We start from the raw sequence: 25,918 nt of genomic DNA, 5'->3' as shown, positions 1-25,918 counted from the left end.
CCTGTTTAAGACTCTTGCACACTTTTCTACTGGGCTATTTTGTTTTCCTTGAATTGATTTGTAGGAATTCTTTGTATATCCTTCATATAAGCCTTTAGTAAATTACAGATGTTGTAAATATCTCTTAATTTGCCTTTCATTCTCTTAAATGTATCTTTTGATGAACAAAAGTTCATTTTAGTATACTCCAATTTTATCTGTCTTTTCCTTTATAATTGCTTCTTTGGGGTCCTGTGTAAAATTATTTTCCTAACCAAAATCAGGAGTATATTATCCCATATTGTCTTCTGGATATTTATTGTTTTGATTTTCATATTAGGTCTAAAATTCACCCAGAATGGGTCTGGGTATATAGTGTAAGCTTAGAATCAAGTTTTATTATCTGTCTATATTGATATTCAATTGTCCCAAGACTGTTTATTTAAAAGACTGTCCTGTCCCCACTCCTCTGTAGTGCCAATTTTGTCATTAATAGTATGTCTGCATATACCCAAGTCTGTTTTTGGACTCTATTCTTTTTCACTATTCATTCATCTCTGCACCAATGCAATCCTTCATCAATTACTCTAGTATAAAATAAATCTTAATATGTGGTGAGGCAAGTCCATTTATCTTATTCTTCTTCAAAAATACCTTGCCTAGGCTGGGTACGGTGGCTCGAGCCTGTAATCACAGCACTTTGGGAGGATGAGGTGGGTGGATCACTTGAGGCCAGGAGTTCAAGACCAGCCTGACCAACATAGTAAAACCTCCTCTCTACTAAAAATACAAAAATTAGTCAAGCGTGCTGGCGTGCACCTGTAATTCCAGCTACTTGGGAGGCTGGGACAGGAGAATCGCTTGAATCCAGGAGGCACAGGTAGCAGTGAACTGAGATCCAGCCTGGGCAACAAGTGAGACTCTGTCTCAAAAAAAGTACCTTTTCTACTCTTGACATTTTGTGTTTCCATATAAATTTTAGAGTTGGCTTCTCAATTTTCACAAAACCCTCAGGCTTTTGATTGGGATTACACTGACTCTACACATAACTTTGAGATGAACTGACATTTTAAAAAAAATTAAGTCTTTCATTTCATAAACAAGATAGGTCTTTAATTCTCTCAATAGTGTTTTATGGTTTTCAGTATAGGGGTCTTCATATCTTTAGTTAGCTTTATTCCTAGGTAATTTGATTATTTTTATTCTAATATAAATTCATGTTCTGTTTATTAGTGATAAAGAGAAATACAATTTATTTTTTTCATATTTACCTCTTTCCAGCAAACCTGCTCAATTCATTTTAGTTCCAGCAACTTAACTGAAATTTATTTTGAATTTTCTATATACCCAGTCATTTAGTCCCCCAATAATTATAGTTTTATTTATTCCTTTCTAATCCTAATACCTTTCTCTTTCTTGTCTCATCATTACCTAAGATCTGCTGCGCAGTAACGAGTAGAAGTGTTGATAGACAGATTTGTCTTTTTTCCTGCTCTCAAAGGGAAAGTTTTAACATTTTACTCATTAAGTATGTTTCTTACTTTTTAATGATGTTGGCTGTTGTTTGTATATACCCTTCTTACAGTAAGAAAACTGTCTTTTTACTACTTTGCAGAAGAGTCTTTTTTTAAAATCGAGAATAAATGTTGGATTACATCACATACATGTTCTATATCTACTGAGATTATCATGATTTTTTCCCTTGACGCTGCTAATATACTAGGTAACACTGACTGATTTCAAATATATTACCCTAACCTTGCATTTCTGGAAGATATCATAATGGAGTGATTTATTGCTGGATTCACACTGCTAATATTTTGTTTGGAATTTTGTTTTATTTTATTTATTGAGATAGAGTCTCGCTCTGTCACCCAGGCTGAAGTGCAGTGGTGTGATCTCAGCTCACTGCAACCTCTGCCTCCCCAGTTCAAGCGATTCTCCTACCTCAGCTTCCCATGTAGCTGGGATTGCAGGCGTGTGCCACCACACCCAACTCATTTTTGTATTTTTAGTAGAGACAGGGTTTCGCCAGGCTGGTCTCGAACTCCTGACCTCAAGTGATCCTCCCACCTTATCCTCCCAAAGTGCTGAGATTACAGCCATGAGACACCATGCTTAGCCTTGTTTAGGATTTTAAAATTTATATTTATGAGTGAAACTGGCTAGGAATGTTCCTTTCTTATTGCAGTCAGGTTTTATATCAAAATTCTACTGACCTCTTGAAACAAGTTGGGAGTATTCCTTCTTTTTCAATTATCTGGTGGAGAGTTTGTGGAAACTATGTGTTATTTCTTCCTTAAATATTTGGTGAACTCAAAAGTAAAACTATCTGGGTCTGAAGTTTTCCTTATGGGAAAGTTTGTAATTACATATTCATGGAGACACACAGAGCAACTCAGCCCGTTATTTTTCTTATAGCAGTTTCAGCAAGTGGCATTTAAAAAGTTTTGTCCATTTTCTCTAAAATGTCAACTATATTGTCATAAAGTTTTTCGTAATATTCTCTTATCTTTTAAATATAATTATACCGTCTTTTCATTCCTAATATTGATTGTTTGTGCTATTTTTTCATGATTAGTCTCACCAGGATTTATTGATTTTATTAGTCCTTTGGCTCTGTTGATTATCCCTAAGGTAAGTATTTTATTATTATTATTTCGTTACTTTTTCTCTCATCTTTATTGTTGCCTTCCTTCTCTATTGTAAAAAAAATTTAGTTGTTGTTCTTTTCTAACTTTTTGAAATTAATGCTTAGGTTATTTATTTTTAAACCTCTCTTCTTGTCTATTATATGCATTTGAGGCTTTAAATGTCTCTGCAGGCATCGCTTCAGATGCATTCCACAATTTTTGGTATGTCACATTTCATTGTCATTAATTTCCAGATATTTTCTCCTTTTCATTGCCATTTGTTCTTTGATTTGTGATTGCTTAACTTCTAAACATATGGAAATTTTTCAGTTATTTTTTGTAATTGATTTCTAGCTTAATGTCACTGTAGTTGGAAAGTATGCTCTATGATTTCCATCCTTTGACATGTGTTAAGAGTTGCTTTATGACTCACCAAATAGAGAACACTGGCAAAGATTCTATGTGTACTTGAAAGGAACGTCTATTCTGTATTTGTTGGGTGCAATGTTTTGTAAGTGGATGATGTTTGTAAATTAACCTTGTTCAAATTTTCTATATCCTTGCTTATTTTAATTGTCTCTAGCTTTTATCAATTACAGAGAGGTACTTTAAAAGTTCTAACTATATATATATATCTGTATTTCTCCTTGCAGGCCTTATAATTGTGTGTGTATGAGAGAGAGAGCGAGACAAAGAGAGAGAGAGAGCGAGAGACAGCGCTCAAGTCAGCACAGTACAAGTAAACTGAATCTTTCTTATTATGAAATATCTCCCTTATCTCTAACAGCATTCCTTGCCTTATAATCTTTCTTTGAGTTAGCTATGTAATCTTTCTTTTGCATGGTATATCTTGCTACATTCTTTTATACCGGGCTCTTCTGTATGTTTAAAAGAAAGGTATGTCCCTTTAAAGCATAGTTTTAAAAATCCAATCTAATAATCTTTTGACTTAGTTGACTATTTAGTCAATTTATCTTTAATAGAATGGCTGATATTTAGATATAAATCTATTATCCTACTTTTTTTTGTTTGTCTCTCACCTATTGTAGGATCCTTTTTCTCCTATTTTTCACCTTTGTTTGCATTTCTTAAGTATTCTTTACTATTCTATTTTCCCTCTTTCTTAGCTTGTTATTTATACTTTCTGCCATAATTCTTTTAAAGATTATCTAGAGTTTAAAACATGCATCCTAACTTATCAATGACTAACACAACTTGGTTATCACTTCCTGTACACTACAAGGAACTTAGAACAATTTAACTTCATTAACTTCTTTAGATTTATGTTCTACTTGTACAGTGTATATTATTCCCTACATATTTTAAACTCCTCAGTACATAGTTATTATTTTATACAATCAATACTTATTTCTTATTTCTATTCTAATTATTTCGATTGCTCTTCACTCCTCCTTACAGCTCTGAGCTTTGATCTGGGATAATTTTCCTTCTGTCCAAACAATACTCTTTAGGGAATATTTCCTTTAGTATAGATCTGTTCATGACTGTTTAAAATTATTTATTCATTTATTTTTAAATAGAGACAAGTTCTCACTACATTGCCCGGGTCCTGGGCTCAAGCAATCCTCTCACATCAGCTTCCCAACATGTTGGAATTACAGGCATAAGCCACCATGCTCAGTCTAATGATAATTTTTTAATATCTTTAATTCTGCTTCATTTTTGAAAAATATTTTTGGTAGAGATAGAATTTATAGTTAATAGTTGTTTTCTTTCAGCAATTTGAAGATAGTATTCCATTTCCTTCTGACATCTACTGTTTCAGTTGAAAAGTCAGGTGTCAGTCTTACTGTTCCTTTAAAGATAAGAGATAACCACTCCCCAACCCTGACGCTTTTCAGCTTTTCTCTTTGTTTTTGTTTTATAAAAGTTACCATGTTGCCCCTATGTTGTTCTCTTTGGTTTTGTTTTCAGAAATTTTACTATTTTGAATCTTTGTATTTATCCTGCTTGGTGTCCTAGGGCTTCTGGATTCTGTGGCTTTGTGTACTTTGTTAGTTTTGGAATCATCTCAGCTATTTTTTTCCAATTATTTTTATGTTCCACTTTCTCCTCTCCTGCTGAATCTCCAGTTACATGCATATTAGGCCTTTCCACCATGTTTAATATGTCTTTCACAATCTGATATTTATTTTCCAACTGAAACCCTGTAAATGCTTTATCTTTACTATTTTCTTCTGCTCTATCTTCTAGTTCACTAACTCTCTCTTCAATTGCATCTACTCTATTGAACCCATCCATTTGGTTTTTTAAAGCTTAGTTTTTTAAGTATAATTTACATACCATAAAATTCATCCATTGTAGGTGTACATTCAATGGTTTAATTAATTAATGGTTTAATTTACAACCATAACCATCACCACAATGCAATCTTAGGGCCTCTCCATCACCCGAAAAAGTTCACTCATTTAGATTTTAACAGCAGTAATTTTTCAGTTCTAGAAGGTCCATTTGGTCTTATTTACAATTTTCAGTTCTCTGGCAGGGTTTTCAACCTTATCTTTTCATTCTTCAAGCATATTAATCACAGTTATTGTAGGGACAATATCTGATTAATCTATGATCTGGATCTCTTGTAGGTATATCTAATTTGCTTATTTTTATTGTTTTTTTTAATCATATCTGGTCTTCTCATGTGTCTATTATTTCTACTGACTGACAGATACAGTACATGAAAAACTATAGTGATGACATGAGGTTCTGGGAAAAGCATCTTCCTCCAAAGAGAATTTTTACTGTAGCTTCCGGCAGGCATCCAGGCTAGGAGCACTAATCTGAAATTATTTGGGATTTGGATTCAGTACCTATATTTTATTTCTGATTCTCCTAGACTTAGGGTTCTCAATGAAAGCCTAGGTTGTTTACTAGGGCTTCTGCTCCTTCATAGGACCTAATTACAATTACCACACCCTCAACCTCATGAAATCATTGAAAGCTCTGTTAAGTTTCTTAATCTCTTAGCCTCTACTTTTTGAACTGAAATTTTTCTCAAGAAGATAAAACTCAAAAGCACAGTTCACCTCTCTGAGTTTTCCACCACCCCTTACTCACCCCACCAACCCAGATCTTGGTTCCACAAGTCCCCATTGCCTTGATGGCTCTCCAATTTTTCCAAACTGAATTTTTTTTCTTTTTAATTTTGAGCAGGTTTTCTCAGCAGAAGAGTTGATCAGAACAAACCTGACCTACTATTGCTAAATATATGCACTACTACTGTAAGTTAGGTGACCGTAATTTATCAAACCAGGATATTCTTAAAAATGAAAGTAGATACTACTAGTGATTACACAGGGGCAGTAGGCATGCAACAAATCTATCACAAACATGTCAGACTGTATGGTCACCCCAATAATAATGCATGGAGTGAATGAATTCTCTTAAGAATCCAGAGGGATCAGAAAGCGCTCATTTCAACACAACATTTCAGAAGAAACAACTGAGACAGATTAACCTGATGCCCCATGGAAATTCCACTGTTGTTTGTAGGACCCCTTCTAAGCTCCTTTAGGGATTTAGCTTTTTCTCCATTTTTCTTTTTTGAGACAGAATTGCACTCTCTTGCCCAGGCTGGAGTGCAATGGCACAATCTTGGCTCACTGCAACTTCTGCCTCCTAGATTCAAGCGATTCTCCTGCCTCAGCCTTCTGAGTAGCTGGGATTATAGGCACACGCCGCCACACCCAGCTAAGTTTTATGTTTTTAGTAGCAACAGGGTTTTACCATGTTGGTCAGGCTGGTCTTGAACTCCTGACCTTGTGATCTGCCCGCCTCAGCCTCCCAAAGTGCTAGGATTACAGGCGTGAACCACCGCGCCTAGACGTTTTCTCCAAATTTTTATTTTGGGCAAATAAAATATAAATGTTTTTCAAATTTTTATTTTGCCTAAACAAAAATAAATCAATTTAAGAATCACATTGGCCACATCAAGAATATGGAGGTCTGGTCTCTTCCCTTTGTGGTGACTGAATATTTGGTTTTAAGGACAGAAGTAAACCCTTACTCATTGTGAAAAGAGACTACTCAGGGGCTCATTGCATTAACAGAGGGAGTTAACTATTACAGCCTGCTAGTTCCTGGACCCTACATACTACTAATGCCCTTGGCTGAGACTTGGTGCATTCATGTAGTTTTGGAAGCTCCTTCAAGTAAGAGAGAATTTTTTCTGAAAAAAATAGAGAAGGCTTTGACTTGAAAAGAAAGTGAGTACAATTCGCAAGAAGAGCACTGCACCATGTTCCCTTTTCTATTTTATTAGAAATGCTGTATGTTACTCTCATTTAGCAGAAATTCTATCCCTTATTTCATGAAGGAAACAGCATAATAAGTAAAGGGCTTGCTCTGTCTTGGCTTCTGAGAGAGCTAGATTTGCCTCCTGGGTCATCTTCTTAAGTGAACTCTTTTGGGCTGGAGAGCTGTTCTCTGATTAATGCCAGAGCCAAGCCCAGGGAGATGCTCAATCCAATAAAGTAGCATTGATGCCTAATTATAGACTCACCATGTCTTGTATTCTGCAGCCTGACCCTTCCTGGAATTTTGACGATGTTATTCAGGATATCACTTCCTATTCTTAATCTGCATATTTTAGATGGCTTGATTCAAAACAATGTTTTGGATACAAACATTCCAACTTTCTCCAAAACACAGGCTTTATCAGCATATAAAGTAATTTGCCACATGCATTGTATTTGCATCCTAGCAAGTGGATAATAGATTAGAGTTACTAAAATGCCCAGTGTATTTTCCCATCCATAGTACACTGCGGTAAGAAAGAAAACCACTCAATGAAAAGAAAACAAAATATGATTCCACAATTTAACTTAGGTCCATATGCCATTGTCATTTATTAAGACCAGTAACAACAGAAAATAAAAATGAGGCATTGAAAACACTGAGCCTAGCAACAAAGCACTGAGTGAAACTCAAGTCCAAGGTGATATTGAGGCCAATAACCTAGGATCTGGTTCAGCTGAGATTATCTATGGCCCTGGGGAATATTCAAGAGCTAAACTCCTCTGCTTGTTGATTTGCTAAACACTGGCCTGGAGACAGGTCAGCCTCCCTATAGGAGGCCTAAAACCAAAGAAAAAATGAGTGCAAGGTCTCTCTCTTTTTTTCTTTTTTCTGCTTCTCCACTGTTTGTCTACACTCCTTCATCTAATCCTCCATAGAGCAGGGTCTTACCTCCCTACACCCAGCCCCTCAATAGTACTTGCACTGTGTAGACCTCAACAAATATTTCCAGGTGGAGTAAGTGAATTCTCCTAACAATTCAGATAGAGCAGAAAGGGCTCATTTTAAGATAACACATCTCATTTCAAGATAACATCTCAGAAGAAACGACTGAGACAGACTAATCTGATGCCCCATGGAAATTCCACTATTGTTTGTAGGGTCTCTTCTAATCCCCTTCAGGGATGGAGCTTTTTCTCCAAATTTTTATTTTGGTAATTTTCAAACCTAAAGAAAGCCTGAGCCTGGGCAACATGGGGAAACCCTGTCTCCACAAAAAATATAAAAATTAGCTGGGCATGGTGGTGCATACCTGTGGTCCCAGCTATTGGGGAGGCTGAGGTGGGAGAATCACTTAAGCTTGGGAGGTGAAGGTTGCAGTAAGTCAAGATCGCACCACTGCACCCCAGCCTGGGTGACAGAGCAAGACCCTGGTTCCAAGGGAAAAAAAAAAAAAAAGGAAAGTAAAAGAAAGAAAACCTGAAAGACTAATACAATGAGTAAGAGGCAGACCATAAATATGGTCGGCATCCCTAAATATGTTAGTAGGTATGTCCTTAGAACATTTTCCTTCATTCAGAGGCTTAATTTTTTTAAAGCACGCTGTCCATTCAAAACTGAATGGTAGGTGACATTTTCAAAAGTCCAGCACAACATTCACACCTTCAAGGAATGTATTATACAGTTGGTGACTTAGATTGTACAAACATAAAATGACTTGGGGTAATTAAATCTTAAGGTTGATAGTGCTTTTTTTAAGTAAAGTAAGAACTCAGAGAGGTGAAAAGTAAGGGTGGATGAAGTTTCCAAGAGGAAATATGGGACAAAGGTGGACTAGCTGTTTATCAAACCTGTTTCTTCTTCTTCCTGGGCAAACACCTAAGCCACCTTCCCAGCAATCTCCCTTGCAATCAGATGTAGCCACCTTGCCAAGTTCTAGCTAATGGATCGGGGGGGGGACCACACCACATCTGGGCCTCACCAATTAAAACCAGCCACTCATGAGCCTCCACGTGCTCTTCCTTTTTTGCTAATATGATCCAAATGAGCACCATAACCTTGGAGCCATGAGTTGAAAATGACAGAGTCCTAAAATGCCAAGTAGTTGGCTATCTAAAACCTGAAAGAGAGGTATCCACTAAGCAGGTCACCCATTTGGGGTATGTAAGAAACAAACTTCTATTGTTTTGATTCATGACACTATTTTGGTTTTGTCAAAGAAGCCAGCATTACCTCAACTAGTATGTTGGAACTTAAAATACTCCTGAATACGTGCAGAAGGAAGTAATAATTTGAAAATAAGGAATATACTTTTTTCTCTATTGCTTTCTACACATATGATCTGTACGCTAGTTGGCCAAAGGCATTCATGTGTTTCAGGGTATATTAATATTATTAAAGAAGGAATATGAAGAGAAAGAAGGATGTAAGTTTCTTTTCTGGTGGGATTGCAGAATAATTACCTGTCCAATCCTCCTACTGAAAACAACCAAAAATGCTGGACAAAATATTTCCTCAAAAATAGCTTGAAACATATTCATGAGCTCACACACAAAAATAAGGCACACTCAGAACAGAACAGTTACGTTAGTTTTCCCTTTGAAAGCATTTAACAAAGTGGGAGAACCTGAGCTTCTGTTTTTACAACTTAGCAGGACACAGGGGAAAGCAGATAAACTTGGTGACATTTACAAAGGGCCACCAAGGTAGAGCGTGTAATAGGCATCCAGCTACAGACAGGACTTTAAACTGCCTGTCTCAAAAATAAGTGCTGAGTAGAAAGGGAAAAGTCTTTACTAAAAATATGTAACCACAAGGTAGTCCTTGCAAGAGTTTACGGGACAAATTGATTACGTGTTTTGTCCCCAAAACCTCAAGTTGAGAATTTTAAGTCCTCGGTTTGCAGGTTGGTAATGATCCCAGGAACCTGGCACAAACAAACGCAAATTCTAGAGAAACTCACTTTCAACTCCAATCCACTGATAAAGAACCCACTAATAAAGTTTCCAAAACAAAACACACACGTGCGCGCGCGCACACAAACACACACACACACACACACACACACACACACACACAGAGCACCATGAACAACAACCAGTGAAAACAATAGAGAGGAGAACCAGGCCAACAAAGACTTCAAATTTCAAAATTATTAGACACAGAACACAAAATTTTGTTTAAACAGATAAGAAGAACAAGTACATAAGAATTGAGCTAGATCAGATAGATTAGGCACAGAAACCCAGAGAAAGAGACTGACCCAATTATCTAGACTGCAGCACACAGAAATATAGAGATAGAAAAGACGACAGAGAAGCCAAAACATAGAAAAGACAGAACAAAGGTTTAACATGCTTAATTTGAAACCTGGAATTAGATGAGAAAGAGCATAGAGCAGGAATAACAGTCTGAGAATCTTCCAGTTCTGGTCAGAAAGCCAATCTACAAAGTCATAAAGCCCCAAAACCTCCAAGCAAGATAAACACATAAAAATAAATTGACATCTGAACACTTTATGATAAAATTGCCAAACACCAAAAACAAAGAAGGCATCTTAAAAACAGTCATAAGTTACTCCTGAAGAAACATCTTCAACATAAATGGCAACAGGACCTAGCATTGATTTCTCAACAGTGCCAGTCAGAAAACAAGTGAACATATTTAATATCCTGAGAAAAAATAACCATAATTTTATACCTGGCAAAAATATATTTTATACCTAGCAAGATTCTATTTTAAGAACAAGGGAGAAATGGGCATTTTTCCAATGAACAATAGCTGAAAGAGTTTTCCATCAATTTATCCTCACTAAATGAAATCTAAAAGAAGTGATAAAGTGGGTGGGTTAGGGGAAGGAATTATAAACAAAGAATGTAGTAAACATATGGGCAAATCTGCAAAACCGTTTCTGGTTTAAAACAATAATAAGTAATCTGTGAGATTACAAAAAAAAAAAAGATAAAACTAAAACACTGGGCAAAAATGAAACCTAAATTGGGGGAGCAGGGATTGGAGTAAAGTGGTCTAAGGTCCGTGCACTGTTTGGGAGGAGAGGAAAGATACTAATTGGCTTTAGGCCTTGATAAGTATGCATGCTAAAATTTCTAAAGAACCACTAGAAAAGGATCTAGAAATATCATATCTAGAGGATCACTAAATGAATCATAATAGAGTATAAAACTTCCAAATGATAGAATATATAAAATAAGACAAAATAATTAATTCAAAAGAAAGCAAGAAAGAAAAAGAGCAGCCGGGCACAGTGCCTCACCTCTGTAATCCCAGCACTTTGGGAAGCCAAGGCAGGCGGATCACAAGTTCAAGAGTTGGAGACCAACCTGGTCAACACGGTGAAACTCCGTCTCTACTAAAAATACAAAAATTAGCTGGGTGTGATGGGTCACACCTGCAGTCCCAGCTACTCGTGAGGCTGAGGCAGGAGAATTGCTCGAACCTGGGAGGCGGAGGTGGCGGTGAGCCGAGATCTCACCATGGCACTACAGCCTGGGCAACAAGAGGGAAACTCTGTCTCAAAAAAAAAAAAGAAGAAATACGGAAGAGGCAGGAAAAATGTAAATAAAATGAAGAACTAAGTTAGAATATACATGTAATTACAATAAATAGAAATGCATTATATATTTCAGTTACAAGATAAAAAATGTAAATAAAATGAGGAACTAAATTAGAATATACATGTAATTACAATAAGTATAAATGCATTATATATTTCAGTTACAAGATAATTATTTTCAGACTGCACAAAAACACTAGCTACATGTCATATATAAAAGATGCAGCTTAAATATCAGGACACAAAGGTTATTTTATTAGAAAAAATATGTTTTTATTAACATACTATAAATGAAAATTTGGGCGGTGGCTCATACCTGTAATCCCAGCACTTTGGGAGGCCAAGGCAGGTAGATTACAAGGTCAGCAGATTGAGACCATTCTGGCCAACATGGTGAAACCCTGTCACTACTAAAATACAAAAAATTAGCCTGGCATGGTAGACACCTGTAGTTCCAGCTACTTGGGAGACTGAGGCGGGAGAATCGCTTGAACCCAGGAGGCAGAGATTGCAGTGAGCTGAGATTGCGCCACTGCACTCCAGCCTGATGACAGAGCAAGACTTTGTCTCAATAAATAAATAAATAAAAGTTTTATACTCTATTACTTTATACTCTAGTAGACACAAAAGAGTAAAAGAATAAAGATACAAGCAGAAAGTAAAAAGAGGCTGAACGCAGTAGCTCACACTTGTAATATCAGTACTTTGAGAGAGAGCACAGGACAATCACTTGAGTCCAGGAATTCAAGAGCAGCCTGAGCAATATAGCAAGACCTCATCTCTTCTAAAAAGTGAAAAACTCACCAGGTGTGGTAGTGCACACCAATAGTCCCATATAGTCCCAGCTACTTGAGCCACTGCACTCTAGCCGGGCTAGATCCAGTCTCCAAAAAAAAAAAGAAGGATATTAAACAGAAAGAGGGACCATGGAGAAGACCCAAGAAACTAAAATTTTTTTGGAAAACACTAATAACAGTAACAAAATTCTGGTTATACTGATCAAGAAAACGTAAGCTATTACAAATGAAAAACTGTGATGGCACAGAGATTAAAAATAGTAACTAGAGGCTATTATAAACAATCATTATGCCTCCCAAAGTTAAAACCAAGATGAAATCAACAGATTTTTAGAAATGCATAAATTGCTAAAGTGGATTCAAAATGAAATAGCACACCAGATTAGTCTTACTATAAAATAAATTGAATTAATAGTTGCAAATCTTCCTAAAATACCACTTCCAGATAAATAGATGACTCCTATCAGCAGGTGACCACTGTGTGGAGGTATACATAATTCTAGTCTTATGCAGACTATTCCAAACAACAGGAAAGCTCTCTGACTTATTTTAGGATAGAAAAACATTGATACCAAAATTTTGTAACATCAAGGTTAAGCATTGAAGCCAGTAAAAAAGAAAAAAAAAAAAATTGATAAGAAAAGAGAATTATAGGACTTCTCATGCCTGAACATATGTATCTAATAAATGCGCAAAATTTGGAGACTATGTGTGTAGCATAAAAATAAAACTATATATCTAACTTACACTATATACAAAAAACAATTCTGGGTGGACTCAAGACTGAAATAGAACACACAAACAGATACTTCACAAATGAAGAAACATATATGACCAATAAACAAATGAAGAAACATGTATGACCTATAAACATAAGATGCTTAAGCTTATTAATAACCAAGAAAATTAAAATTAAAATGACATTATTTCACACCTACTAAATGGGCAAAAATGTTAAAAGTCTGACAATATTAAATGTCAGCGAGAATATGAAACAATAGAGACTTCATGTTGGTAAGGATGTTAACCGGTACAGCACTTTTGCAAACAGACATTTTTGCAAACAGACATTAAGATGCTGGAGAGCAGTAAGCATGCCTCAAGGTCGGTTGTGGCCAGCAGAGGGGACCCCATGCAAAGACCACCAGGTCAGTGGCTGGATGGAGGAAGTGGCTAAGACTCAAGTTTGGGCCAGGCCTGGTGACTCACGCCTATAATTCCAGCACTTTGGGAGGCCGAGGCGGGCGAATCACTTGAGGTCAGGAGTTTAAGATCAGCCTGGCCAACATGGTGAACCCCCCATCTCTACTAAAAGTACAAAAATGAGCCAGGCATGATGGTGCACACCTGTAATCCCAGCTACTCAGGAGACTGAGGCAGGAGGATCGCTTGGACCCAGGAAAATGGAGGTTGCAATCAACCGAGATTGCCTCACTGCACTCCAGCCTGGACAACAGAGAGACTCTGTCTTAAAAAAAAAGACTCAAGTTTGCTGCCCATGGACACAGAGGTGGGTCCAAGTCGGCAGGGTGTGCCATAGAGGTTCTGATAAAGCCAAGAGGACGACGGGACTGACATATTTTGCAAACTGTGGATCACTTATTGGAACCCATCCAATCTTTCTTTTCTTAACTAAAATAGAATAGGGTAGGTCAATATGGATTAAGTGGAGCAAGGATGAGAAAATCTTGTAAAATGTATGCTTCAACCATACATGCTATCTTACAAAAACTTTTATTTCATCTATCCACAGCATACGTATATATGTGGTGTACAATGTGTCTACATCTTACTGTGGGTCTTTGAAAACCACTAGATTAGACCACCTGTTATAAAACCACAGACTTCAACTGCTAGTATAGCTAAATAAGCTGCTCCCAGAAGGCAAGAAACCTTGCCTCCAAGAGCAGAGCCCACTGAGCCTACGAACCCTGAGTTTGTTCCTCTTTCATAACAAGTAAACAAAAGGGCAAGGTCGACATTCCTTCCCATACACACTATCATAGGCAAAGAACTGGGGATGGGCAGGCAAGACAACCTGAGGGAATGAGCGTTGTTTCCCTGGAAAAACTCAAATTATCTTAAGGAACTGTTTGGATTAGCAGAGCCAACTAAGTTTTTTGATGGGTGTGATCCAAACTTAATCTTTCTCTGATGATCAGTGGGTGTGTGCTGGGGAGGAAGGCTCACTGTAGAGAGAATTAACAAATTGTATTTCCTCTACACATGGAGTTTTCCAGTGAATCAAGGTGGTAATTGTACAACATGAAGGAGGAAGGTTGTAGCCAGGGAACCAGATGCACAAAGGCTGGGAGCTTGAAGGACCACAGCAAGTTCAGGAGTGAATAGACATCAACTAGATCCTGGGGCATTCTCTAAGCAGTCAAATAAGTAAAGCAAGATTATAAAAGAACTTGAGGCCGGGCACGGTGGCTCACGCCTGAAATCCCAGCACTTTGGGAGGCCAAGGCGGGTGGTCGTGAGGTCAAGAGATCGAGATCATCCTGGCCAACATGGTGCAACCCCACCTCTACAAAAAATGCAAAAAATTAGCCAGGTGTGGTGGTGCATGCCTGTAATCCCAGCTACTTGGGAGGCTGAGACAGGAGAATCACTTGAACCCAGTGGGCCGAGATTGTGACATTGCACTCCAGCCTGGTGACAAAGTGACTCCGTCTCAAAACAAACAAACAAACTTGAAAGTTAGGCAGAAAAAGAGAGACTTGGTAGACCGGGCAATGAAAAGCCATCGAGGTTCTGTTTTGAGACAGGGTCTCGCTCTGTCACCCAAGCTGGAGTGCAGTGGCATAAACATGGTTCACTACAGCCTCAACCCCCCAAGCTCAAGTAATCCTCCCACATCAAGCCTCCCAAGTGGCTGGGATCACAGGTGCACACCACCATACCCAGCTAATTTTTGTATTTTTTGTAGAGATGGGGTTTTGCTGTGTTGCCCAGGCTGACATCAAGGTTCTTAGTAAACAAGGAACACAGACAGCCACATTGACAACGTAACAATAAAAATAGCTACAAACATTTGAGTTGTGCCAGGCTCTATGCCGAGTGCTTTTCAGGGACTCACGGTTTAGCCCTCCTAATAATCCTTTCAGGATTTCCACATTACTGAGTTTTATTTCCATATTACTTATGGAAATATTACTTAAGACTTGGGTCTTAGGACAAGTAACTTGCCTAAAGTCACACAGCTGTTAGGTGGCAGGGAGGAGGTCTGAGAACACAAAGTCTAGCTTCAAAGCCCGTATTTCAAGACAGTTTTAGAGACAGAAGTCTTCCAGAGCATGGTCAAGGTTACCTGTAGTTTTTTTGAAGTGAAGCATCCATGAAAGTTGTGGAGGTGAACAGGGGGTGGATTTCAAAGAAAGTAACAAGAAGCCCTGGTGATAAATTAGACATATGGGATGTAAAACGAGGGGGTGGGGTGTCCAAGTTTTCTAGCCCGAGAAGTAAGGATAATGGTTGTAACCGAGGGAGAAAAAATGAGGGCTCTTATGGATAATTTCTGCCTAAATGTTTAACCTCTGAACTTCCGGCACTCCTCTTGTTCCCACTGTTCAGACTAAAAAACCACTCTGCCAGGATCTTCATGTTGAAGTAAAGGGAGTATTAAAAATCATTACTCTGGCCAGGCGCAGTGGCTCATGCCTGTAATCCCAGCACTTTGGAAGGCCGAGGTGGGTGGATCACCTGAGGTCAGGAGTCCGAGACCAGCCTGACCAATATGGTGAAACCCCTCTCTACTAAAAATACAAAAATTAGCCGGGCATAGTGGCGCACACCCGTAGTCCCAGCTATTCGGGAGGCTGAGGCAGGAGAATCACTTGAACCCAGGAGGCAGAGGTTGCAGAGAGCCGAGATCTCACCACTGTACTTCAGCCTGGGTGACAGAGCGAGACTCTTGTCTCAAAGAAAAAAAAAAATTAGCCGGGTGTAGTGGCACATGCCTGTAGTCACAGTTACCGGGGAGGCGGAGGCAGGAGACTTGCTTGAACCTGGGAGGCAAAGGTTGCAGTGAGCCAAGATCATACCACTGCACTCCAGCCTGGCGACAGTGCGAGACTCAGTCTCAAAAAAAAAACAAGATTATTCTAAAACATGTGTCGTTCTAAGACTGTAGAAAGAGCCGAAGAGTAAAGAGTGGTAACGGAAGCTGCTGATGGCCTGGCCACGTGGCTTTCAGGCCTTACCATCTCAGGGCATGCCAGCCCAACCACCAGCTGCTACCAATGGCATCAAGAAGTCCTGAGAACCTTCTCTGGCTGAAGACTACTCTGACAGCTTTCATAGATCTCAAGTACTGGTGTCAACACCCCCTGAGAGCGGTCTTCAACCCATAACCGAAAGCAGCGTGGCTGGCAAAGGTGCCCTGTGTGCCCCAGTGTGGCTGAACTCCACCGCCCACAATGGGGTCTGATGGGATAACTCACTATTGGCTGCCTTCCCTTCCTCGTTTCCCTGTCCTGCACCTACTGGGATCTTCCTGGGACAGTCTCTCAAGTAAACTCTCCACCTTTCAATCCTCCTTGCAGGGTCTGTTTCTAAATTAAAACCAAAGGCTTAATATCTCCAGGAGCCAGCTCAGGAGGGTGGTACTTCAATCTGTCTATATCTGCTCAGAAGATGAACTTCAAAAGAGCCACATTTGGGGATATTTCCAGTTAAGAAGCCTATTAGAGTTATAGAACAGGTAATAGTCTGTCTGGGAGTGATTTTTTCACCCTCATATCCCTATCATAGGGCACAGTTCCTGGTATGCAGTAGGTGCCCAATAACTGCTTACTGAATGAACGTGCAGATGATTTGTTTCCCCAATTTGTGCATATGTCTTTGGGATTTCCCTTGATTAATTCTTTAAAATGATTTCATACATGTGAAATAAGTGAAATCAGGCTTGTGAAATATTAATTAGTTCCATCAAGTTCTGATCAGTCACCTGAACTCTTTAAGAGAATTAGAAAACTAGTGAACACATGTTTGACTGAGAATGTCTACATCTGTTCTATTGCTAGTTCTAGCTGGTCACACATGTACTAGGCACAGTGGCATGCCCAGTTGATGATTTAATTTTCAAGATCCCCCATATTCTTGCAAGAGCAGAGCTCCTGCTTAGAGGAAAAAATCAAGTTGAACCCCACCCTAACTTGGTCTCTGTAGACTTTGTATGATTTAGGGGCATGAGGGAGCCCCAAAAAGAAGACACTGACTAGCTTGCTGATCTGCTGACTTAAGCCAGTTCTTTCTTACTCTGAAAGAAATCAAGGACATGTCACTGTATCTGCACACCTGAGTTTGTTGAGCCTTTCAGACCAAGTGTAAATGTGAGTGTTGTCTAGGAAATCTGTTTTGTGAGTTAGACCTAATGCCAGCAGTTAGACTGGGTATAATCTTTGGGCAATTCTGGAATTAGGACTTTGCATTTACCAAGTAGGTAAATGTACTCAGGGGTAGATGAAGAGAAAGCCAAAAGGTAAAGACAAATAAAGAAAAATAATCACTGACAAGGGACCCAAAAAGCCCCTGCCATCACTAATGGTCACATGTGAGAACACAGAATGTCAAGAAGCAAAATCCTATTTCCAGCGGGAATTACAGCAGATATTCCCCAACCCACCCTGCATTTTTCCCCCCAAAGGGAACTCCATTTTAAGTGTGGCAGGGGAAGTCTTCAAGCCTGGGATAGAAACAGAGGAACAGTTGTGAGATGGTCAGTCTCAGCAGAAAGCCTGGGATTTGGAGTCAGAAAACTTGATGGTGAACAATATTAGTAGTCAGGTACCAAAGAACGTGTGACTCTGGGAACACAGCTGCCTTGGTTTCTTCATCTGTAGAATGGGACATTAATGCATATTCTCATTAGATATTAGCAGTATTACTAAGTTAATATGAGACGCAAAAAAAATACTGTAGAGAGCAGCATCTGATAAATGAAGGCCCCTCGCCAGTGTGATGTGATTTTTCTGTATCACCCAATACTGCCACACTTCCCCAAAAGTGTCAAGAGGCCATTCTAAATGCGAAATCTAGTCACAAGAAATAACATGATGGTCTTAATTTAGAGAAATTTATTAAATAGTCATTATAGAGTCATAGTTTTATTTTAAAGCCTGCAAAAGTATTCAGTTTGCTGATTAGGAAATTTCAGAGTGCAACGAGATCTCTTAAACTGACTGGGTGCGGTGGCTCACACCTGTAATCCCAGCACTCTGGGAGGCCTAGGTAGGAGGATTGCTTTAGCTCAGGAGCTTGAGACCAGCCTGGGGAGCACAGGGAGACCCCATCTTTACAAAATTAAAAAATCAGCCGGGTGTGGTGGCACACACCTGTGGTCCTAGCCACTCGGGAGGTTGAGGTGGAAAGACTGCTTGGGCCCAGGAATTCAAGGCTGCAGTGAGCCATGACTGCACCACTGCACTCAACCTGGATGACAGTGACAGAATGAAACCCTGCCTTGAAAAAAAAAATTAAAGAAAAGGCCGAGCACAGTGGCTCACACCTGTAATCCCAGCACTTTGGGAGGCCAAGGCCAGTGGGGTCACAAGGTCAGAAGTTTGAGACCAGCCTGGCCAGCATGGGGAAACCCCATCTCTACAAAAAATTAGCTGGGCATACTGGTGTGCACCTGTGGTCCCACCTACTTGGGAGGCTGAGGCAGGAGTATTGCTTGAACCCGGGAGGTGAAGGGTGCACTGAGCTGAGATCGTGCCACTGCCTTTTTTTCTTGAGACAGAGCAAGACTCTGTCTCAAAAAAAAACAAAAACAAAAACAAACTCTTACATTATCTAAAATCTAAGCTTGTATAATATACTAAAATCCCTCTCCAAGTGGGAACTGCTACTCTCTGAACATTAAGAAAGTGGCATCTGCAAAGGTACTAGGTACACATTTGGAGAAGCCGTCTGTTAGCCACTTCAGCAAGGTCCTTGTAACTGGCATGTATCCTTCAATTCAAAAAGAAAGTCCCCCAAAACCTGGGCGCTTAATGCTCACTCCCAAAGAATCCCTGCTCTGTTTTATCATAAATACACCCTGGGATGGTTCTGTTGGTTACACACTCATTCTTTTTTGAAATGCAGGTGGAAGGAGGAAGGAGATAGCTTTAAACAGCCTCAACATGAAAAGCGTCAGTCAACACAATTCAATAGCTAACCACAATCATTTCACCATTATCACAGACAACTATTTGGTCCTTATGCCAGTTTCCTCTTTGTAAAGGAAATATTATATATATATATATTTTTCCCCCCCCCCAGCACAAATTGTTGGAAGATGTGTGGCTTCCTGGAAATCTTATTATTTTAATCATCATTTCCAACCCCATGCAGGTAGTAGAAACATGGCAAGCACAATGAAAGTAACAGGAAAATGTACAGAAGGGTCCGTCCTTTCTACTTCCACAGACTCCTCTACTGAGTGCCTCTGAGAAAATGATGCAGAGGGGTTGGCCATGGTCAGGAGAAGCACAGTTCTGCTATGGTTTGCCTGAATGAAGAGTCTGCTGACCTCTCACCTCCATACCAGGCACAGGTGAATCTAGTGACTGTGAAAATCAAGAGTGGAACTGAAGGGGATTCCTCTGTCTGCCACCCCTAGAAATCCTCAATACTGATAGCTTCTGGGATGTCAGGGGGAAAACTGAGCCTGATCTCAACACTGCCATTTCAGAACAATCTCATAATTGAGGAGATAATGTGAATATATTTGATGATATGCAAATATCATCTGTGTGTTATCATTTTACTCAACACTCAAAACACTACTGAGTCTGCCAAGCAGATTTATATAGCTTGGCAAATTTTCATTTCATGAATGACACTTCATATGAAATTATTTTCACTGACTAATAAAATAACAGTGGTAGAACAGAGATCTTGAGGTGGTAACAGAATAAACCATGCATTCCGGCAAAATTATAACCAACTAATCTCAAACACCCCCATGTGATGTTCCTATTATTTGCAAGGAAAGGGAGCCCTGGTTTATAAGTAACCCCTAAAAATATTCTTTCCCTCTCTCTCATTATGGACTGGGCCAGGGCTCTTTCATGCTCGTGGTCAGTCATCTTTTTCTATATGCATGTAGGCTTCCTAAGGTACGCTGTATTACATCGCTAATTGCTATCTTTTCCCTACTCAAGCGGCCTCTTAAATTGTCAAGCACTTTGGAAGACTGAGGGGGGTGGATCACAAGGTCAGGAGTTTGAGACTAGCCTGGCCAACATGGTGAAACCCTGTCTCTGCTAAAAATACAAAACAGCCAGGCATGGTGGCACACACCTGCAATCCCAGCTGCTCAGGAGGCTGAGGCAGGAGAATCGCTTGCACACAGGAGACGGAGGTTGCAGTGAGCCAAGATCGCGCCACTGCACTCCAGCCTGGAGACAGAGTGAGACTCCATCTTAAAAAAAAAAAAAAGTTCTCTGTTTTGCTAAGAGGTTCCAGGGCCCTGCAAGCAACTCCCCAAGGTCTTCTTCAGAGAATATTTTAGAGGCAGTGCTTTTCAAACTGTGTACACAGCGGCACTGGGTTCTAGAGTGTTCCCTGGGCACAGCCCAGGTGACGATAGCAGGCTCTGGGCTCCTGGTTCCCTCAGAGTAGCTCTGTTTTTATTTGACTCATATATTAGGGTCTTGCATAAGATTCTATTTGGTGCTAAGTATAAAACAAAAATGATTTCTACAAAAATGTGTGAAAACCATTGCAATAAATGGTTCTGTCTCCCTCAGGCACTCCTGCACTCCCTCACCAGGCTGCTCTCTGCAAATGGAGGTGGAAGCACTTATTTTCCTTTAAAGAAGCTTTCCCTTTTCTCCTCTTCCCGAATTTGAAACATCTAGGAATTGAAGCAATTAAATACACTTATTTTCAACATATAAAAACTAATCCGGACTTCTGCACAGTAAATCCTTTCAAAGTTAAAATTTGTTTTTCTCACGTGTACTATATACTGGATTTAGCCTACCCATCCCCAATTTCGATTTTTTTTTTTTTTTTTGCTATCAGCAAGGTTGTTATATAGCTGACATGTATTCTTTATGGACCTTTTGTTATAAGCAATGAGAAGAATGAAGCTGTCTCTTTCTCTTTACCTCTCTACACTAATCCAAAATCAACACCGGCATTTGGTTGGTACTCTCGAATAATTATTAGAAATTTGGCATAGCCATTCAAAAACAGCAGCTTCAGTGAGTATGTGAGTAACTAGCTGACAACTGAAAATAAATTGGAATTTTATTGAACATCTTGTTCATTTGTATTAGTAAAATAAGTTGCAAATGATCGTACCATGATCCATTCTCCTAATTCCAAAACCAGAAAGAAAGAAATCTAAATGCTACAGGTTTGTAGAGAATGAATTGTACCCCTCCAAAGCCCCTTTAGAAATTAAGTGTTCTGAGCCAACTATTTGAAAGACAATAGAGAATGAAGGTAGATTCGAGAAACCAACAAATCCCATTCATTTCCTTCAGTTTGTAAAAACAAGCAACTGACATGTTTCCTGCCAATGAACACACTTGCAGATAAGAAAGCTCCTACAGGAAATCCTTGCTAAAAGAGACCAGTTGTGCCATTAAACTTAATCTTCTTTACCAAGTCCCAATCAGTTAAATATCTGGGTTTTTTAGCATACATTTCATAATCCCATGTTGTCAAATATTTAACTTCTAAAGTATTTATTTCTATGACATACATGCAGGATATTAAATAAACATTAAAATAGAGTTAGGACTCTTCTCCTCCCCACTCCCCATGAAATTAGTTGATGAAAACAAGGGAAATTTGCTGCTTTTTTTAAAAAAAGATCAAACTGCTAATTGAATAAGTTTTAAAACTGGCCATTATCAATTAAGATAAAGCGATTCAATGCTTTAAATGGTCATGACTTAAGACATTTCTAAGTGTATATCAAGAATGTAAAATTTGAAGACTGCCATTAACAAGATTTGAAAAATACAAGAAACGCATTTGCTTTATTATTTATAGAGTTCAATCACTGGGCCTCTTTGGTTATTTTTTGCTTAGCAAAATGAACTGGATTGGGGGTGGAGGGGAAAGGAAGGCGAGGTCTCCAAACTTTTTTCTTTATAGTCCTCATGGAAATCATTACCAAGATACTAGAAATATTTGCAATTTTGATATTGGGAATGTCTCAATTATCCTAAAAACAAAAGCACTCTTCCCCATCCACAAAAGGGGAAACTTTTCTACTATAAGTCAACTGGATAATAATAATTGCAGTTTTGAAACAGTTCTTATTTTCATTTAGGAATTTTCCTTTCCCTGGTTGGCTTCAGAGAACACCCTCTTTTATATTTCCCAAAGTACCAGGCAATCTTCATCCCTCCCCTTCACCCCCCACCAGATAGCCCCCACCCCCACAACACACAAATGCAGCCTTAGAGTAGGGTTCTAAAATGCCACCAGTCTGTAAGTTCAATTACTTGAGTTCAACTTTGAACCCTCTTATAAACACAAACACCTCATTATAACTTCCCCAGATAACTCGTCATCCACAAGTAATATTCTAATCTTTCTGGCTCTCAGAAGAGTCTTGTTCTAACAGTAGACACACAAATCAGTTTGATTCCACAATTAAGTGTTCAAATACACTGTCGTAGCATTCCCTGGCACAGCTCAGAGGTAGCAAAATGCAAGGTAAGTCTGAGGGCTCATTCTTGGTGTAAGGCTCTTTCCTCAAATATTTCTAATAAAAATACGGTTATGAAATCTAGGAGACCACATTTTTGGTGGTTGTTGTAAAATGACCTTGATTTGACAGGCACGATCTCAGGTTTCAGCAGATGCTGTGGGAAAGCTCACAGAAGCCAGCATGTTCTCCAGGCATCTGTGATGACATGCAGGTTTTGTTTTTGTTTTTGTTTCTTTTTAAGTGGTGGTCATGGTAGAGTATGTATGTGTAGTGGGGGTGGGGTGGGGTTACTCTTCTCGGTTTCCATGACAACCATGTCTCCACTCATCGGTCATTAGATACAATCCACTTCCTGTGTCTAAATTTTTAAGCCAATCAGAAAAGTGTTTATACGTTTAACAACTTCTGGGACGGTGCTTCTTTAATGAAATCGCTTTAAAGGCTCAAATGAAGATGTGCATGGGCTTTACAGTTTGTCTTACACATACAATATTTCACAGTGTTTACTAATTCATATTCCTATATGGTGCAGAGTGCCCTTCTTCTTGGATGTGAAACGCATTCTCCTCAAAGCAGACATCACAATCTCTTAGAATGGTGTGCAGGCTGATTTTGATTGTTTGCTTTTAGTCGTCTTTTCCTTTCACTGTCACAGTTTTAGACTTAGTGCATGAAACCTGCTAATGCATCAGGCACTTAAATTATCAAAGTAATGATACAGTTAAGCATCCATCTACTGATGGTGCTTTTTAACGACTTGGATTCAAAACCGGTTAGGAATCATTATTCTAAGTTGAACAACTTTGCATTCTACAACTTACGAGCAGAAATCACTGAGAAGGTATTGTAAAGTGCTGTATCTATACATGTAAGCTAGTAGCTGACGTCTGCAAAGAAATTTGTCACCAAAATGGCCTACTTTATCTGGATAGAAACAACAACAAAAAATTAAACATAAAGGTATCTCGAGCAAACTGCACCCGAATGAAAAACCGACCCTGCAGAAATCTGTGCACAAGAGGGCGAAGCTGAAATTACAGCACGATTTTAAAAGAAGGTTTTGGGTGACTGTTTTCCTAAGTCTCAATCTAACTGACCAATCAGGGTGAGAGTTAAAGTGGGCTCCAGTCATTCGTGCAGCCTTCGGAGCTCTGCACCCTCCGAGCTGCTCTCCTCTCCAAGGCAGAGCCGGCGATCAATGAAAAACAGGGAACAAAAGGAATATAACAGGATGTCTTCCTTAGCTAAGGAAAACGATTCCCTTTTTCCTCAATGAGCCAGTCGCACCCTGCCTACCACAGCTCCACATGGGAGCTTCCAGCAGACCAGTCCTTTCGGGTGAGACACATTTTACATTTGCAATCATGTGTCCCAACTGCTAGCAAATGTGTCACCTTAAGCACAGCCTGTGACGGAGGGCTCCCCGAGTCCAGCCAATTGAAACTAATAAATTAAATAAATTAATAATCCCACAATTAAAAGCTCCCGAGAAAAGATTACATTTCTCTTCCCCAAATGTCGTCCCGGGAGTGTAAACAAAGCATGAAAAATAGTCTTTCAGCCTTCCCAGCCGGCAGTCATGGTTTTGCCCTCAAAACAATGTTTCTCCAAAAAGAGAAATCTTCTTCTTGCCCTCAGTGGGAACTCATCTGTAGATGTCACATCAGGATAACCAGTTACAGTATTTGAAAAGAAGCTGAAACTGCCCATAGATTTGACACTGTTTATAATTGATAGCAAAACAGTTGCGACAGCAATGCTGTAAACTCTGCCCAGCCAAACAAACTCCACATTTAACACGTTCCTTCCTTGAAAATAAAAGTAACGCCCGGGGAGCCCACAGAAGTGGGCTTCCCTAGAAATAATCAACAGAATTGCATCAATTATTTGGTTATTTTTATAAATATCCATTTGTCTGCAATTTTTTTTAAAAAAAAATTTAAAAAACGACTATCCACACATTCCTGAGAAACTTTTTTTTTTTTTTTTTTTTTTTAATGAACTTACTTTTGAGACAAAACTAATGAAAATAAGCAACTTGCCATGGCTGGATCTTTCCCACACGGGCTGCAAGCTATAAATCAATCTGAAACCAGGTGGAAATAGGGGGGCGGACACCTTAAAAAAAAATCAAAGGGTGCCCCAAAATGCAGCAGCCTGAACACGGAGGGCTTCTCGTGACAATGCTAAACCCGAGCAGATCAGGAGGCAGGAAATGAGCCCCATTTTCGTTACCTTCGATCGCCTGCCCCCCCAGCTGCTTCTCGCGGCCGCATTGGGGGGCTGCGGCGACGCTGGACTCGCGGGTGGCCCCGCCGCCGGGTCGCGCCGTCTCCCGGCCAAGCTGCAGCCGATCGCGGCCGGAACCCCGGCTCCTGCGCCCGGCGCCCGCCCGGGGTCGGCGGCGCGGCTCCCACCCGGGCCTGGAGCCCTGCTGGGTCCTAGTGCGCGCCGCGCGCCCGCCTCGCGGCCCGATCTGCAGCCCGCACCGAGGGCAGGCGGCTCCCAGCGCCGCGAGTCCCCGGGCCAGGCCGCCACCCCCTCGGCCCCTTGCGAAAGCGGCCGCGGGGCGTGCGGATGAGCTGGAGCTTAATGTCAAACGCTGGCACACGATGTTCAAAAGAAAGACCTTGGCTCCCACTGAACTCTTAGAAGGCAGATGCCAGGATCTGCAGCCCCAGGGTAAGAGCAGGGCAGTACCTGGCAGAGAGAGGCTTGTCCGGTGCACTGGTGACATTGGCGGTTCACAGACGGTGAGAACGGTACGGGATCGATAAAGATAGGTTTCAAAAATATAACGCTAAAAAGAAAAAAGGTTGAAAATGTGTGTATTTAAAACAATGTTTTAAACTGTTTTTTCCAATATTTTTCCCCTGTTGACAGGCCCTTTTGCATTTTGCTTTCTTTACTTTATAATATGCTCTTTTAAATAACAAAGCCCCATATGGCTAAACATGTAGTCATTTGATTTTCAAAAGACCTCAAAAATTGCATCAAAATATGCACTCATGTATCTCCT

At 39.8% G+C, this 25,918-nt stretch overlaps 1 protein-coding gene across 4 annotated transcripts in view; it reads right to left on the bottom strand.

Moving 5' to 3' along the window:
* FOXN3 (forkhead box N3) overlaps window positions 1–25,270 on the bottom strand; it is a 478,152-nt gene extending 452,882 nt beyond the window's left edge. For 2 of the 4 annotated variants that reach the window (XM_032287166.1, XM_032287171.1), the window contains exon 1: window positions 25,135–25,270. The gene's annotated coding sequence lies outside the window, so the exon portion shown is untranslated. The remainder of the gene's footprint in view (window positions 1–25,134) is intronic. The other 2 variants (XM_032287168.1, XM_032287172.1) reach the window with 2 other exon arrangements.
* Between the last annotated feature and the right edge of the window lie 648 nt (window positions 25,271–25,918).

Source organism: Sapajus apella, unplaced genomic scaffold (genome assembly GCF_009761245.1).
Source record: "Sapajus apella isolate SASKATOON/1434 unplaced genomic scaffold, GSC_monkey_1.0 scaffold20, whole genome shotgun sequence".
NCBI lineage: Eukaryota > Metazoa > Chordata > Mammalia > Primates > Cebidae > Sapajus > Sapajus apella.
This window is presented reverse-complemented; position numbering and strand designations above follow the sequence as displayed.